Here is a 16,773-nt window from a genome sequence, read left to right on the forward strand (position 1 = left end):
CGCCAGGCCCCTCCTGCTGGGATAGCTCGACCACTGCAGCCACTGTGCCAAAGATGGTGGCGGCATCTTCGATCTGCCTGGCTTTTCCCATGAACGTCCATGGAACAGGCCATTGTGGAATGGAGTCTTTGATCTCTACCTTGGAGACCCTCTGCCCCAGACTCCAAGGACCCACACCAGAGAGAAATTTAAGGCTTTAAATGGGGTGACACAAGTGGGGGGGTTCTCAAAAAGGGCGTGCTGTATGTTATTAAGGGCGTGGCTTAAAATGTAAACTACATTTCTGTGATTCCCATAGTGTGCAAATGAACTAGTATTTTGCTATTATTGCATCCAAATGTACAACACAACAACTGACATCCTCCTAAAACCAGCCAAAACTATTGCCTTTGTCAATGATCATGTCCTATTTAAGATAAATGAGTGACAACAATGATTTTATTGTAGATAATTAATATTGAAAAAAATCAAGTCTGACATTGTGAGACAGTGAATTAAACAGGACTGAGACCTGTAGAAGGGGTAATGGTCTACAGAGTGTCTCAATCACTCCCATTATGTTCATTCCATGTTAGAAATGTATGCTTTTCCTCTCCACATCTCCTCCATCTGCATATCTTACACCGCAACTCTTTCCTCTTCAGGTCCCTCTTTTCACGTTCTCCTGAATGCACTCCCTTGAATCTCCTTCACCACCCACCAAACACGTAACGCACCCACCCAAATACCTGTATGCTCTTTTACTTTCGACTTATCAGTATTGTCAATATTTTGGCAACTGTATATGTCCTTCACACACCTTTGCATAACCGCAATTGGAACTGGAATATGTGACCATTCTTGTGTGTGCTCTGCAGAGAGGCCAAGGATTGGATGAGCATGTATTCTGAACACCTTTTTAAATGACTAATAGGCACTGTGAAAAACTTGGTTCATTATGACGACGCAGTTCGAAGTATACACTATAGAAGAGTAATATTCTACATAGAAAAAATACAGAAAAACATGTACAATATAAACACGAATTCCATCGCTGACATGTATAACCTTATCGTTTTATACATTCATTTTTCAGAAATTGATCAGTGTTTTTTCCTGCAAGGTTAAGGACGATGGTATAGGGCCCTATAGGGACCAGATTTTGTGTCCGATTTTAATTTCTGCGGGGTCTGAGACCCAAGGTCATGGTAAACTGTAATGTGTCACTCCTCTAAAAAGTAAATGGGTTGAGAAAGAGGTTGTAAATAAAAGGTAGTCCATTGGATACAAATGACGAGCAATGTGCATCAAGGGGCAGATGTACTAGGCGCAAATTGTGTACCAACTTTTTTTGACCATTATCTGATTTTGAAAACTGATCTATGTACTATTAGGTGGCGTTGCAAAATGACGATTTGCGAATAGAAAACTTTTTTTTAATGCAGTTTTTGTTCCTTAAATGAACTAAAGGTTTCCCATTAAAAAAAACATCCAGGATAGCAGGCAACGGTCTGCTGGACCCCCTGATGCTCCCAGCACGATTCAAAGGGGAAGGCGTCCTTTTGGGATCCTCTTCCCTTTTGGGAATTTATTTGCCCCCTCCTCTGAGGTTTCAGTCAATGGTTTGCGACTAGAACTGCTGTTCAAACGATCGATACATTGCATAATGAATCACAATTTGGAAGTAATGTCCCTGTTATGCCCCTTCCAAATTGGAATTCGGTATAGGTAGCAAAATGCAAGCCACGAGTTGAAAAACATTACAGAAAGTAATTTTGTTCTTGCAAACCCAGTGATTTTGCAAATCACAGAGTTTGGAATCGCAATATTATTTAGTACAAATGGCCCTTACTCCTTAAAAGGTAGCTCCTATTATGACGCATCACACCATTTAATTAACTATGGCTCCAATCTATTAAGATCCCAATTATCCACTATTGCCCAACTATAATTCTCTATATTGTGCTAGTACTAATCCTGGTACTAGATGTGATGTAGTTTGGTTAGCCGATCTAATATTTAAACACACGGACTGACTACCTAAATATAAACTGTCAGACAGACTCACTGACTCTCTCGCACATCCCCCAATTGACAGTGTGCAAAAGTACTACAGTATTCTGCACCAAAAGATAGTCTCCATGTTGCTGCACTACCCAAGGTTTATTGCCTTCCAAAGATTTTTTAAATACAAGTTTTAGAACAGTACCAGAACTGTACATAGGTTAATTGCTCGCTGTGTCATAGTATCCACACTACACCTCACTGAAGAAGTCTAACCAGATGAACTGTTCCCATCATGTAGTAACAAACTGCAGGAGGTTACCCGAAAACCCGATAGAGACCAGGGTAATCATTGTATAACATATTTCAGTGTCTCAAGGGCTATTGTTTCATAGGAAATTTACAAAAGATGCAAAATTAATTGCCAAGCACAAAGGGAGGGGAACAGGGAGACAAAAGACCGGGAAACAAAAGATTAAGGATTTTATTTATGAATATATATTTATGTATATGGTCAAAAACAAGTAAACAATCTTAAATGCACTGTGTTACATTAAATGTCATGTAACCTGTGATATACTGTGCACTAGTGCTTGTGAGAAAGGGATTGGGGCAGGTGACACGTGAAGAAGTATATACAGCGGGAAGAAAGGCGCAAAAGGTGGGTTTTTATATACAATGTGCTCTTAATGATGCCTGTGTATTCAGTACAATATGAACAATTAATTCTTCTGGGCAATCACGAGGGAGGCGCTATATATATATACATATCTGGCGAACAGAAACCACCGCGAGTCCCAAATTATCAGGCAAGTGTTGTTTATTTCACCAGTTACACAGCACAACGGTCTGACACGTTTCGGGCGGATGCCCTTGCTCACAGATAGTCTAGCTTGTGTGTACCATTTTTTTAAATATAGTAGTGGACACCATGTGATCATAGACACTAAAAACATACTACTTAGCAAGTCTATGGTTGTCAGATTCGTAATAGAAGGGCATAGGTCTAATGTTGCCAACCCATCAAATAACTCATATGCTGAATACATTCAGAAATTAACAGAAAAGAGAGACCATCCTCCCTACTGAGAATTTCACAAGACAAATATAACTGCATGAATGCAGGTTATTAGCAAGGTAGTCTGAAGTGTATTTGTGGAAAAAATGCAGATGTAAACATATAACAAGCGTGCAATATATATCGCAAATGTAAACATATTGACTGTGTAAATATACGCATTTGATAATATATTAATTTGGTTAAAAATCAATAAATAGTATAGAAAAATTATCAAAGTTAAATAACATATTAAAAAAATGAGCAGTTAATATGTGAATGTAAACATCACACTTGTACAAAATACATAAAATGGTATAAATACTAAAACAGACTGCAGCAATAAATATAAATATCTTATTACTATGAATGGAAGAAGACAGTAGGGACATCTGTGACGATGGCAACCCTTCTTTGAATCATAAAAGACCATATTGAAGTGTATGTTAAAAACTATATATATATATATATATATATATATATATATATATATATATATATATATATATATATATATATATATATATATATATATATACTCATATGCATCCAAACAAAAAGTCCATAACCCACGCTCTCAGGATACAATGAGGAGACACCAATATCAACCAGTGCTCTTTAATTCACAACGCGTTTCACCGACAAACGGCTTGATCACGTGAATTACTGCTCGCAAATCATAGGTATATGACACAACATATACATGGACTAGTGTCGTAATCATCATCAGTCCCTTACACATTAGTGAAACATCATGATATGTGTACAAAAATATTCGTTTTTTGGTTCTCTCTGTGTTCATAATAATGCCGTTACAATAACCAATGACAAAGTAAAGTTATACGGAAAATTATGCAAAAGTCACTCAAGGTTGGGTGTAAAACACATAATTCATATTCATAAGTGTACATATCTATGCATATAATAGAAAAAAGGATTATACATGGGATTCACTGAACTCCCGAAGGTGAATCTGTGCCCGAGTAAGACGTAACTTCACCCCTTCTCACGCAAAATGCGTGAGGAAACACTTATGAGGAAAAGCATAGTCCGTAAAGAACAGGAGACTTAAATGTCACGGTTCACTTGTTGAAACCTTCAAAACCAGGTGAAAAGAAGGTGGAGAGATGTGCTGGCAAGTGTCTAATAGTCTCGCCAAGTGTTAGAGGAAAAGTATCGAAAGCACCACACATGCAACGTTTCAGCTGTTATATAGGGTGTTGCTTCAAAAACATGGGTGCTTCAGCTGACATTCAATTTCCACCAATGTAACTCCCTTTTTAAGCAAAGTGCCTAAAGTAGCACAATGCAGTGCAAAGTATTAATTGCCCTGAATAAAAAACACTTTTTTAAGCTAAAAAATGTTTTAGGATAGAAAGTAAATACCCTTTCAAGCCTTTTTTGCCACTTTGCTGCTGCACTAACGGGCATATTTACAAGGGGATGCGCCACTGGAACGTTTCTTCTTATGACGTTCTGGTGGCGCAATGCCCTGCACCACATTTACAAAATGACATTAAGCCACTTTGTGTGGCTTAACTCAGCTTTGTAAATATGGTACCAGTTCACTGAGTTTTCTGCGTGAAAGGGGCGTGCCATGTGTGTTGCGGTGGACGTTCCACCGCAACACCCATTGCTTTTTGACCCTGCCCCAGATTTAAAAGGATCTGTAAATCTGAGGCAGCACCAAAAAGGAATGCCATGCAAAAGCAGGCGTTAGATTGGCGAATGAGGATAAATACTTTTATTTCTCCTCACTTTTGCTTTTGCTTTTTCTATGTATGCTGCATGATGCAGAACACATAGAAAGAGCAAAATACCTTTAATGATTGTTTATTGTTTATGATTGTTTTTTTATTCAGTAATAGACTTTAAGCTCTGCATCTATTCAATTGGCTCCTTCTAATGCCCTTTTTCTTATTCTATTCTGTTCTGAAGGCTCTCACTAAAGCAAGCAGCAGCGGCTCCTCCGCAAAGGCAAAGGAGCATCGCCCCAATGCTCCTGCTTAGGTGGGGTAGGGCTAGGCTGGCCAGAGCAGGGCGGTTTGGCTGGCCGTCTTGGGTCGGCCAAACTGTCCTGAGCACTCTGCATGTCCCCCACCATGCTGCATTACACAGCCTAGTGGGGAGCATGCACAGCCGCCCTCTCCCTGTCTGAGCGCCGAACCATGGCGCTCAGACCAATCACAATACTGCTGTAAGGCAACGTCGTGATTGGCCAGGGGATTTTGGGAGGCTGTGTGCTTCCTGTTGTGGCACGGAAAAGATGACAGAGGAGAGGCGATGTCCAGAGGCACCCAGGTAAGTACATTTATTTAATTTTTTATTTACACATCTGCTAGCCCAGGCCCCACCACCCACATTCAGTAGCAGTTGCTACTGCATTTAAGTCCAGTTCTCCTTCCATGAAATGTTCCCTCTCTCCTCATTTCTGTTTCCCTGCTGTCCTAGCTCACTTGACTTCGTGTAGGGCAATGCTGTACTGCAACATTCCTTCATACAGGCCTCTGACTTCCCACCTCAGTGGACACAAAAAACTATACACCCATATCCAAGAAGATTACGTTTTATCATAAAGGAGTTCACTGCTGTTAAAATGGACTTAAAATGAGACAACTCTTCACCCACTCAAGGTGACATGATTCATCATAGAGCTGCTTATCATCTCAAACCCAAGTCCAAGACTGACATAATTAAAACTCTTAAGATCCCTTCTTGCAGTGTTATCTTTTACAAGTGTTATACCCTCGAGTTAGGCCCATGTTGCAAATCAGCTTATTTCTTACATTGCCCTAGAAAATAACATTCCTGCTGTGAACTTTCGCACACATTTGCAGGCACGACAATGTTGGATTAGTTTCTCTGAAACTACTTTGTTTACACAATCTGCTTCGCACAACATTGTCATGATGGCTCGAGCATCATGTATTAGGCCTCTTTATGCACTGGGTACAAAAGTCATATCATAAAAGTCTTCATATCCATAACATCACTAATCTAACGCGCACATCACAAGTCTGCCAGTAGCGGCCAGTGGTGTGAGTGCTGCCGGGCGGTGACGTGGGGTGGGGAGGGGCAGGGTGGGGGGTAGTAAACTACAGACTACGGCCAATAAAGGTAAGTAAACAAAAAATAAATAAAACGAATTTCGTTGCGTGCACTGAGTTGCAAAATGCGATGCAGTGCGCACAACGAAATTCGTTTGATTTGTTTTTATGTTTACTTACCTGTATTTGGCCATATTCTGTAGTTTACTACCCCCCACCCTGCCCCACCCCTGCCCCACGCCACCGCCCAGCAGCACTCCCACCTCCAACCGCTACTGGAGGCTGCCTTTTATTATAAATATTAAACGTCCCAATAGATTAGTAGAGGAGGTACGTTCGCTGACACTGAGGGTCCGTGCATGCTGAGAATCCACCACACACCTTGTCTGACATTTCATGAGGGGTGTCCAACTCGAGACTAAGACAGGGTCCTTCACTCTATCCCATCAGGTAATGGGGTTTAATCGTCCCTTGTGGGTATTCTTGGCTCTACACCTACACAACTCAAGGTACTCTTAGAGTAGGGTTTGCATAGGAGTACGCTAGATTACTGCCTTGTTTATATACCTACATATATACAATTGTACAGCACCATGGTAGAACAATATACTTACTATTTACGCTGTTGGTGCTTGTAATCACGTTTATTTGCTTCTTTCTACTGCTTGTTGAAGCATACATATTTCATGCAAGAATAACGTTGGTTCAATAAATATTGAGAACGTCCCACTGTGCATTCTCTGTATATTTCTCTGAGAATAAGTAGGCATGAGTGACTAAGCGCAAAGTTCTGTACTGTTTCCACGATTCCTGAGGAATCAGGGTTGTCATGTTCAGTGGTTGCCAGAAACCATTCGCTCCCTGGTAAGTTAGGGGGCTTATGGTGGCACTGTGAGATAACTGGTCTATAGCCAACCAGCCGCGGCCGGCAGTGGGAGTACCTGCAGGGCGGTGATGTGGGGAAGGAGAGGGGCAGGGTGGGGGTAGTAATGTATGGATTATGGAGCTTTCCAGGTAAGTAAACATTTAAATGCATAAAACGAATTTCGTTGAGTGCACTGCATCCCCAAATGCGATGGAGTGCGCGCAACAAAATTCGTTTTATTTATTTTAATGTTTACTTACCTGTAAAACTCTGTAATCCATACATTACTATTCCTCGCCCTACCCCTCCCCCTCCCCACGTCACCGCCCTGCAGGTACTCCCTCTGCCGGCCGCGGCTGAGGCCAACATATCCTGCTGGGGTGTCTGGAATCAGTCAACACCAAGCCCCTACTTTATCTTGTCCGAACAATGCACAGGTCCTATGGATTGGTAGGAACTACATGACAGAAGGGGTTACGTCTTCATTATACATGGGCATGTAGGGCCCCATAAATATAAAATTACTTAGTGGTGGGTTAAACCGTATCTATATGTTCGGGGCATATGAGCTGCAGATAGTACACTTTGCATTAGATCGCCATCTGATGGTGGACTTGGATGGTTGCACCTTGTTGTTGTATTGGAAGAAGCCTTTGTAGTCACGAGATAGGTGACTCCTCCCTTGGACGATAGTGCGCATGGGCATTGACTCCATCCTTAGATTGTTTTTTTTCCGCCATTGGGTTCTGATGTAACTTTTTGCGCACCGATTAGAAAACTTTGGGGCATATTATCAAGCCTGTGCGCTAAAATTATCGCCGCTTTATCGGCCGAAAACGGCCGATAAAGCGGCGATAATGGGCTTGATAATATGCTCTATGGAATTCTAATCGAAGCACATGTTAGATGTGAAGACATCTAACATGGGCTTCGATTGGAATTCCACAGAGCATATTATCAAGCCCATTATCGCCGCTTTATCGGCCGTTTTCGGCCGATAAAGCGGTGATAATTTTAGCGCACAGGCTTGATAATATGCCCCTTTGTTTTTATAACTTTTTCGACGCCCAAAACATCTACAACTCTTCAAATCCTATCCAAACTTAGACGCAACCTTTAGCCATTCGATTCTGGTCGTCGACCCGGGCTGCGGGGCCTATCGACGCCGCTGGGCCTACGGCTCATGGAAAGGACGCTGTTCAAGAAATGCACACAGTGTGGAGCAAAATTCCCACACAGTGACCATCACAAGGTCTGTAACCTGTGTCTCTCGCTGGAACACAATGAATCCAGCTGCCAAGCCTGCGCCTCATTTCGATCGAAGAAGACTATGCTTGATCGCCGGGCTTGATGACACATCATGGCGCAGAGATCAGCTTCGGAACCAGTGGACATCTTCGACGAAGATTCCGAAGAACTCGAAATCATGTAAGAGGCAGAGGACTCAGATGACCCTATCACTCCTGGTCAAAGAGTGAGTACCACTGCCCCTGCCCCAACCCCACCAACACACAAAAAAGGCACTAGTCAAGACTTCGCCTGCTGGCCCCAGTCGCCACCGAAAACATGTTTCAGACGCCCTGCCTTTGAGCCCGGCTCCGAAGAGAAAATATAAACCTTCCAGTAGCTCAGTGCCGAGCAAACTGCATGTGATCGTCCCACAGGCCCCTTCGATACCGAAGCCAAAGGAACACTCAGCTCCGAAATCGGTTTCGATTCCGAAAGACAAACCGACCTCAAACACATCCCGGCATAGTGATAAAACTGCTTCGAACACATCACCATCCGGCTCCGAAACCCAAGTCTTCGGAACCTAAAACAATGCCGAAGGATTCTACCACGTCTCCTAAGGACAAAGACCACAAAACTAAACCACGCTGGGACCCAAAAAAAACGGCGCCGAAAGCCGTTATTGAGGAAGAGGAACTGTTTCATCTTGATCCTGTGGATCCCAAACAGAAGAAAATCCTCATTTATCCCAACACAGGACATGTCATAGCTGTGCCATCCAACAGTTAGAACTCACATACTCCTGTAAAGAAGAAGGACTGTGCCACTTCACCCATGCCTCCTTCTTCTTCTGTACATCCTTCTAATCCACTTCCTCTCCCTAAACCAGCTACACCACAACCTGTACCTTCTCCACCACATACACCACCACAAAATAATAATGATGATGATGATGATTTGGGGAGGGGGTGACCCCATGGACCCGTTCACAGATCGAAAGCCTATACAACAGGATGACTGGGACTTCAATGACCTAATAAACCCAATAAACATCCCAAGCCCGCAGCCATACCCAACAAAACCATCTCCCCCTGATGACAATATTGGTTTGGCCAACTCATACATAGGGCTGTGTTTGTTCATGGTGTGACTATGCACTCAGACACACCAGAGGAGGATTTCCTCTTAGACATGTTTGACCAGTCCCAAAGATCAGTACACATTTTTCCAATGATCAAAGGGGTCATACACATGCCCCTGAAGTATTTAAAGATCCGGTAACAGCCAGGATTTTAAATCCTAGAATTGATCAAAAATAAAGACCTGCCCCAGAAGACCCTGTCTATATCAAATGACAGCTGTCTCTAGACTCACTAGTAGTGTCTAATGCTAGAAAGCATGCTAATTCACAGACATCAGGAGATACACCACCACCAGATAAAGAATCCAAACTGCTAGAAGCATCGGGCAAAAGGGTAGCTGCGCAGGCAGCCAATCACTGGTGCATAGCTAATACTCAGACATTACTGGCTAGATACGATAGGGCTCACTACGACCAATTAGAAGCCCTATTACAGCATTTGCCAGACCAATATAAAGCCCAAGCAAGAGGGCAAATTAATAACAAATGCCTCAATTAAATGTGCACTTGACGCGGCAGACACTGCTTCAAGATCCATTAACACGAGTGTACTGCTCAGACGACATGCCTGGCTACGCATTTCAGGCTTTAAGCAAGAGGTCCAGACAACAATTTTAAATTAGCAGTTCAATCAAGAACACCTTTTTGGACTGGCTGTGGACACAACGCTTGAAAAAATGAAAAGGTCACAGAGACTGCAAAGTCCGTGGGAGCCTTACAGTCTCCACAAACACGTGGTTCCTTTTGTCGCTCCTTTTATAGAGGAGCCTCTAAGAACATCAGTACAGACACTTCATCCTCATTTAAAACTACCACTCAAACATTCCCCAACAGAGGATATTTTAGAGGAGGTTATAGAGGAAATAATAACAAAGGCAGAGGACGAGGTAACAATAACACCCGTACCTCTCCTGCTTCTAAACAGTGACTTCCCTCCACTCCCCCCAGGCCATTCCACTCCGGTCGGGGGAAGATTATCACAGTTCCTACCTGTCTGGAATTCCATCACAACAGACAAGTGGGTAAGACAGATTATCCAATATGGTTACTGCCTAGAACTTACAGCTACCCCCAACATACCACCCAAGCAGCGTCCCATGTCCACAGAACATCTTACGCTGTTAAAACAAGAAGTTCTCTCGCTGCTTCAAAAGCAAGCTATAAAGCCTGTCCCCCTGCTCCATCATTGAACATGAGTCTACTCTCTGTATTTCCTAATCCCCAAGAAGGATGGGACTCAAAGACCAATACTCGATCTCAGACCCCTCAATATGTACATACACTCGGATCACTTTCACATGATCACTCTCCAACAAGTGCTTCCACTGCTTCAACAAGGAGACTTCCTTGCCACACTAGATCTCAAGGATGCATACTTCTATATTCCCATACACCCTTCTCACTGGAAGTATTTAAGGTTTGTGGTGGGCAGACAACATTATCAGTTCAAAGTCCTTCCATTCGGGGTAACCACCACACCCAGAGAGATTACCAAATGCCTGGCAGTGTTAGCGTTGTGTAGATAACTACAGGAGCATGACCCATAAACCACGTTGGGATCAGGGTAGGTAATTACAGCGCGTAAACAATGACCCAACTGGTATTATTGTATTAACAATTACATATGCATGCGAAAAGCATTACGTGGACAGAGACAAGGAGACTCCAAACGGTTTAGGAATGTGCTCATAGCATCATATAATTTAGAAAACAAAGGAAGAAACACAGTTGTCTCTAGTAAAAGAGAGAGGGACCCCAGAACCAAAGGGATAGGGTTCCACAAATGACGCAAGTCAAAAAGTAATTCCCTTTGGGCGAATTAACCTAATACATAAGTACTTACACACATAAAATGAACTGACCAATACCAAACATATAACAGGAAGCAATGAAAATAAGTGAAAAAATTCAATACATGTGAAAACACTATGGTGAAAATCAGGTATAAAACAATTTATTAGCATACATTACATTTATTAAAAGTTGGGAAACACATACAAGATGGAACAATACTTAATAAAAATCAACATTCCATTAAAAAAGGGAGCTACAGGGAGACAGGACTAAACTCAAACAAAACAATGATTTTGAATTTTCCTTAATATGTAATCCCAGATTTACTCCTATAGCATCGACGCGTTTCGGCGGTTTACTCAATCTAATGCCGCCTTCATCAGGACAGTGTATACAAATGTTTCCCAATGTTTCTCAGGTAAGAAAAGAATCTCTATCTCATAAGGGGTATGCTGCCTCCTTGTCGTTAGGTAGAGATAATTGTCCCGCAAGTTATCTTCCTGCTCTAAATAGATTTCTGGTTTAAAAAAGGTGACAAGTACATACTCGTACTTTCAATAGCGGCGCATCCAGCATAATGGCTGACAAAAAGGGGTTAAAATTGCTGCGTCCAACACACGCGGTAGTAATATTTTCAATAATGGACCCACTCGAAAATAGAGCGATTTTCACCGTTGTTGCTATCCCGTTTCCGATTGATATGCCAGTGTTGTGTATTTGCTGTGTTCCTTAGCAACCAGTTTGCCATTGCTACTACAGCTTTCAGGATTCTCAAGGCGTTTCCGCAGTACTTTCTGTCCTCCTACCTTGATTCCGCCCCCTCCCTGCCTGTTACTCCTCCATCCCACACCGCAGCCGCACTCACCTGAACGTCACTCCGGACACGCCCCCAGCGGCCCTCCCTCCGGATATACTATGGGCTCCATCGGCCGCACGCACAAACTACTTCCGGCACTCCGCACAAGCTGGTGGCGAGGACCAGTCGTTCAGCGCTGCTTCACTCAGCACAAGGTATGCTCCTTCACCCGGGCGTTATTCTGCAACCCCCCCGGAATGCCCAGGGCCTAACCTCTGGTTAATTTTTGTCCCTACAGACCTGCTTGATTCGTGACCCTGACCCCCTCCGGGACCCCTTTTTCCCGTTGGATACACTTGATGCTTCCGTAGAGGTTGGACGCCATCCTCTACAGGTAAATGGTTACCGTGCCCTCCGTTTTTCACCGGCTTTTCCCGCACCTGTTCTCTGACCGGTACTTTCTCCTGCCCAATTAGATTTGTTCTACTCGAAGTGCTCACCTCCGATTTACCGACAACGGGACCTCCAGGCCCCCGGGCTCTCATGATGCTTGATCCTCTACAGGTATATTGTCCCGCATCTGTCTTCTATTTACACCACGGATAGTGTTTGCTTTCACTCGTCGGCACTCCCCCTCACGCAAGTTCAGTTTCCCCCCCCTGCCTGGCCTTGTCCCACAGGAGCCCAACGGCCCTCCGGCTTCGCCATCTCTTGCCAGCCCTCCCCACCGGTGGACCTTGACGTAAAAACCGGCGGACTCCGTTGCTCACTCGCTCACAGGCGCCGGTCCACACTATGGTTTACCACCCCGCCTGAGCCCTGATCCCACCCCCACACCCCTGCGTGTTTCTGCGGCACTTGGCCTTTCAGTAGTGACGCCCCGTGGCACCTCCAGCTGTTCACCGCCGGGTTCCAATCACTTGCAGGCCTCACTGCCCACGCTCCATACCCTATCCTGGTCTCATCACCAGAGCAACGCCCTCCGCACACCCTCCCGCTGCCCACACTCGATCCTTCCCACCACCGTTCACCTCCCCATCGACCCACATGCCTCCCGGTCCCGCTCCGCTTGAAGCGCCCGCTTGATTCACACGCCCGCGCCTTGTCGCCTTCTTTCTTTCACCTTCCCTACCCTTGCTGATCTCCTTCTTTCCTTTCTTGTACAGCACCATTTTCTTAAGGCAACCCTGACCTGAAGATGATCCTGACTAACAAGGATTGATGCGTCGTCGACTCCTCAGCTCATTTAATGGCGTATCCCCCATTCTGGCTCAATTGAATTGTTCATTCTAAACGGATAAACCTTCGCATTGTTATATGAGCCATGCCGTTGTTTTGATTCATGGTATATATTTGCACACCTGCACTCCACGCGCCATTCCAGCTGATCACAATTGTCACTTGCGTCGTAATCCGTATGTCACTGTCACATACCATGCACCAAGTCCAATTCGGGTTGTTTTGCTATTAATTTTGTACAGTGCTGTTACAACTGTGTTTCTTCCTTTGTATTCTAAATTATATGATGCCATGAGCACATTCCTAAACCTTTTGGAGTCTCATTGTCTCTGGCCACGTAATGCTTTTCGCATGCATATGTAATTGTCTATACAATAATAATACCAGTTGGGTCATTGTTTACGCACTGTAACTGGCAGTGGTAGCAGCACACCTCAGAAGACAACACATTCATGTCTTCCCATATCTGGAGGACTGGCTAATAAAAGCCAGATCATCCGCCCAGTGTGCTCAACACACTCATCAAACCGCACAAACACTCCACTACTTGGGATTCACAATCAACTACACCAATAAGCACCTCCAGCCCGCTCAGATACAGCAATATCTAGGGGCCACAATAAACACTTCTACAGCTATAGCATATACCAATCCAGTCAGGATAGCCAGTATACAGACTCTCATTGCCAAATTTCAGATACAACACTCTCTCCCAGCCAAAGTGTTCATGCAACTAATAGGCATGATGGCATCTTGCATCTTTATTGTACCATATGCAAGACTTGAAATGCGTCCCTTACAAGAATGTTTAGCACATCAGTGGAATCAGGCTCAAGGACAACTTACAGATCTGGTGTGGGTGGACAGCTGCGCACACCTCTCTCTGCAGTGGTGGAACACAAAAAACTTAACCAAGGGGTGGCCGTTCATCGAGCTAGTTCCACAGATAGTTCTAACAACGGATGCATCACTCACAGGATGCGGAGCTCATCTCCTCAATCACGCCACTCAAGGCAAATGGACCACTCAACAGAAAGTGCTCCATATCAATCATGTGGAACTATTAGCAATATTCCTTGCACTGAAATCATTTCAACTCCTTGTACAAAACAAGGCTGTCCTCATCAAGACGGACAACATGACAGCCATGTATTACATACAAAAACAAGGAGGCACACATTCTCTGCAGCTGTCCCAGCTTGCACAGAACATTTGGAGGTGGGCCATTCCACAAAACATATACCTCCTGCAGAACATCTTCCAGGAGTTCACAATCAGACTGCAGATCTGTTAAGTCGACAGACACAACAGATTCACAAATGGGAACTACATCCACAAGTTCTTCTACCATTTTTCCAAATGTGGGGCCAACCAGACATAGATCTGCTTGCCACACACCAAAACGCAAAATGCTCAACCTTTGCCGCCAGGTTTCCACACCAACTGTCCAAGGACACTGCGATATGGATGAACTGGTCAGGCAGATTTGCGTACGCTTTTCCGCCACTCCCACTGATCCCACTAGTGGTACGCAAGCTCCGGCAACAGTCTCTAACATTGATCCTAGTAGCTCCCACATGGGCACGTCAACAGTGGCTTACCACGCTCTTTGAACTCTTGCTAGTCCCACACCAAAAACTACGCCTCTCTCCATCACTACTAATGCATAACCATGGAGAAATAAGGCACCTCGATCCAACTCAGCTGAGTCTAGTAATCTGGCTCCTGAAGTCCTAGAGTTCGGTTACCTTAACCTTCCGCTGGACTGTATGAACATCATTAAAAAAGCCAGGCGACCAAAAACCAGAGATTGCAAAGTGGAAAAGGTTTAACATTTACTGCACTAACAATCACATCCATCCAGGACATAATTTGCTATTTGCTACATTTGCAAAGATGTAACTTGGCATACTCATCCATGCGTCTACATCTAGCAGCACTTGCTGCTTACTTACAAAACAGACAACACTTGTCACTTTTTAGAATACCAGCAATTAAGGCCTTTATGGAAGGCCTTAAAATAATCATTCCCCCTAGATTACCACCCTCTCTGGTGTGGAATCTCAACATTGTAGGTACTAGGCTCATGGGACCCCCATTTGCACCTTTACATAAATGTGAACTTCAGTTCCTCACATGGAATGTAGCTTTCCTTATTGCAATCACCTCTCTTAGAAGAGTAAGTGAGATCCAGGCTTTAACCATTCAAGAACCCTTCTTACAAATACATCGTAACAAGGTAGTTCTCAGAACAAATCCAAAATTCCTCCCTATAGTCATCTTAACCAATCAGTAGAATTACCAGTGTTTTTTCAAAACCCAGACTCCGTAGCAGAAAGAGCTCTTCACACGCTTGAAGTCAAAAAAGCTCTACTTTATTACATTGACAGAACTAAAACCTTTCGAAAAACAAAACAATTGTTTGTAGCTTTCTCTCCACCGCATAAAGGTAATCCAATCTCTAAATCAGGGATTGCAAGGTGGATTGTTAAATGTATACAAATATGCTACCAAGAAGCCAAAAGCACATTTACAGTTCCCCCTAGGGCACATTCAACACACAAACTAGAGGCTTCCATGGCATTCTTAGGGAACATTCCCCTAGAAGACATCTGTAAGGCAACAACATGGTCTACAACACACCCCTTCACTAAACACTATTGTGTTGACGTGCAAGCCAAGCAACAAGTGGGCCAAGCTGTTCTTAAAACACTTTTTCAAACTAATGCAACCGATACAGGTGACCACCGCTAGGGGAGATACTGCTGTACAGTCTATGCAAAGTGTACTATATGCAGCTCATATGCCTCAAACGGAAAATGCTACTTACCAGTATGCATCTGTTCTTGGCATGTAGAGCTGCAGAGTAGTACACGCCCACCCGCCACCCTGGGACCTGTATCCGTTCCAGTACTATCTTACTTAGATATACACACATTGACATCTTTTTCTTTTCTACTAACTCCATCATTTCCCATCATGGCGAAAAACAATCTAAGGATGGAGTCGATGCCCATGCGCACTATCGTCCAAGGGAGGAGTCACCTATCTCGTGACTACAAAGACTTCTTCCAAGACAACAACAAGGTGCAACCATCCGAGCCCAACACCAGATGGCGATCTAATGCAAAGTGTACTACTCTGCAGCTCTACATGCGAAGAACAGATGCATACTGCTAAGTAGCATTTTCCTTATTACTCTTACTGTGTCAAGATAAAAATATTTTTTTTAGGGTTGGCAATATGACCCTCACACTCTTTAAAAGCTTCAACATGTTTCTGCCTTTATTGCCTGGGATCACTAAGAATCCAGTCTTTGTCGTAATCTAATGTGATGCTAATCTGTATCTGGATAATAAGTGTCCTACTCAAACCTACAATACCTCTGACACTCGTCCTGCTGACCAGTGGTTCTCCCAGTTACCATGTATGTTCACTTTATAAAGCTCACAACTCCTTGGCAGCAGTTGGGTTACACACCAATTCCCTCCGTAGAGCTGATGCACTGCGAATTCAGGGCCAACTGGCCAGGTTAATATAGCTCTCAACTCAAAAGGTGTTGCAGCCTGAAAGCCATGCAGAGTCATTAAAAAATATTCAGCTTCATTCACATTTATAATA

This window comes from Lissotriton vulgaris, chromosome 4_1 (genome assembly GCF_964263255.1).
Source record: "Lissotriton vulgaris chromosome 4_1, aLisVul1.2, whole genome shotgun sequence".
In the NCBI taxonomy this organism is placed as follows: Eukaryota; Metazoa; Chordata; class Amphibia; order Caudata; family Salamandridae; genus Lissotriton; species Lissotriton vulgaris.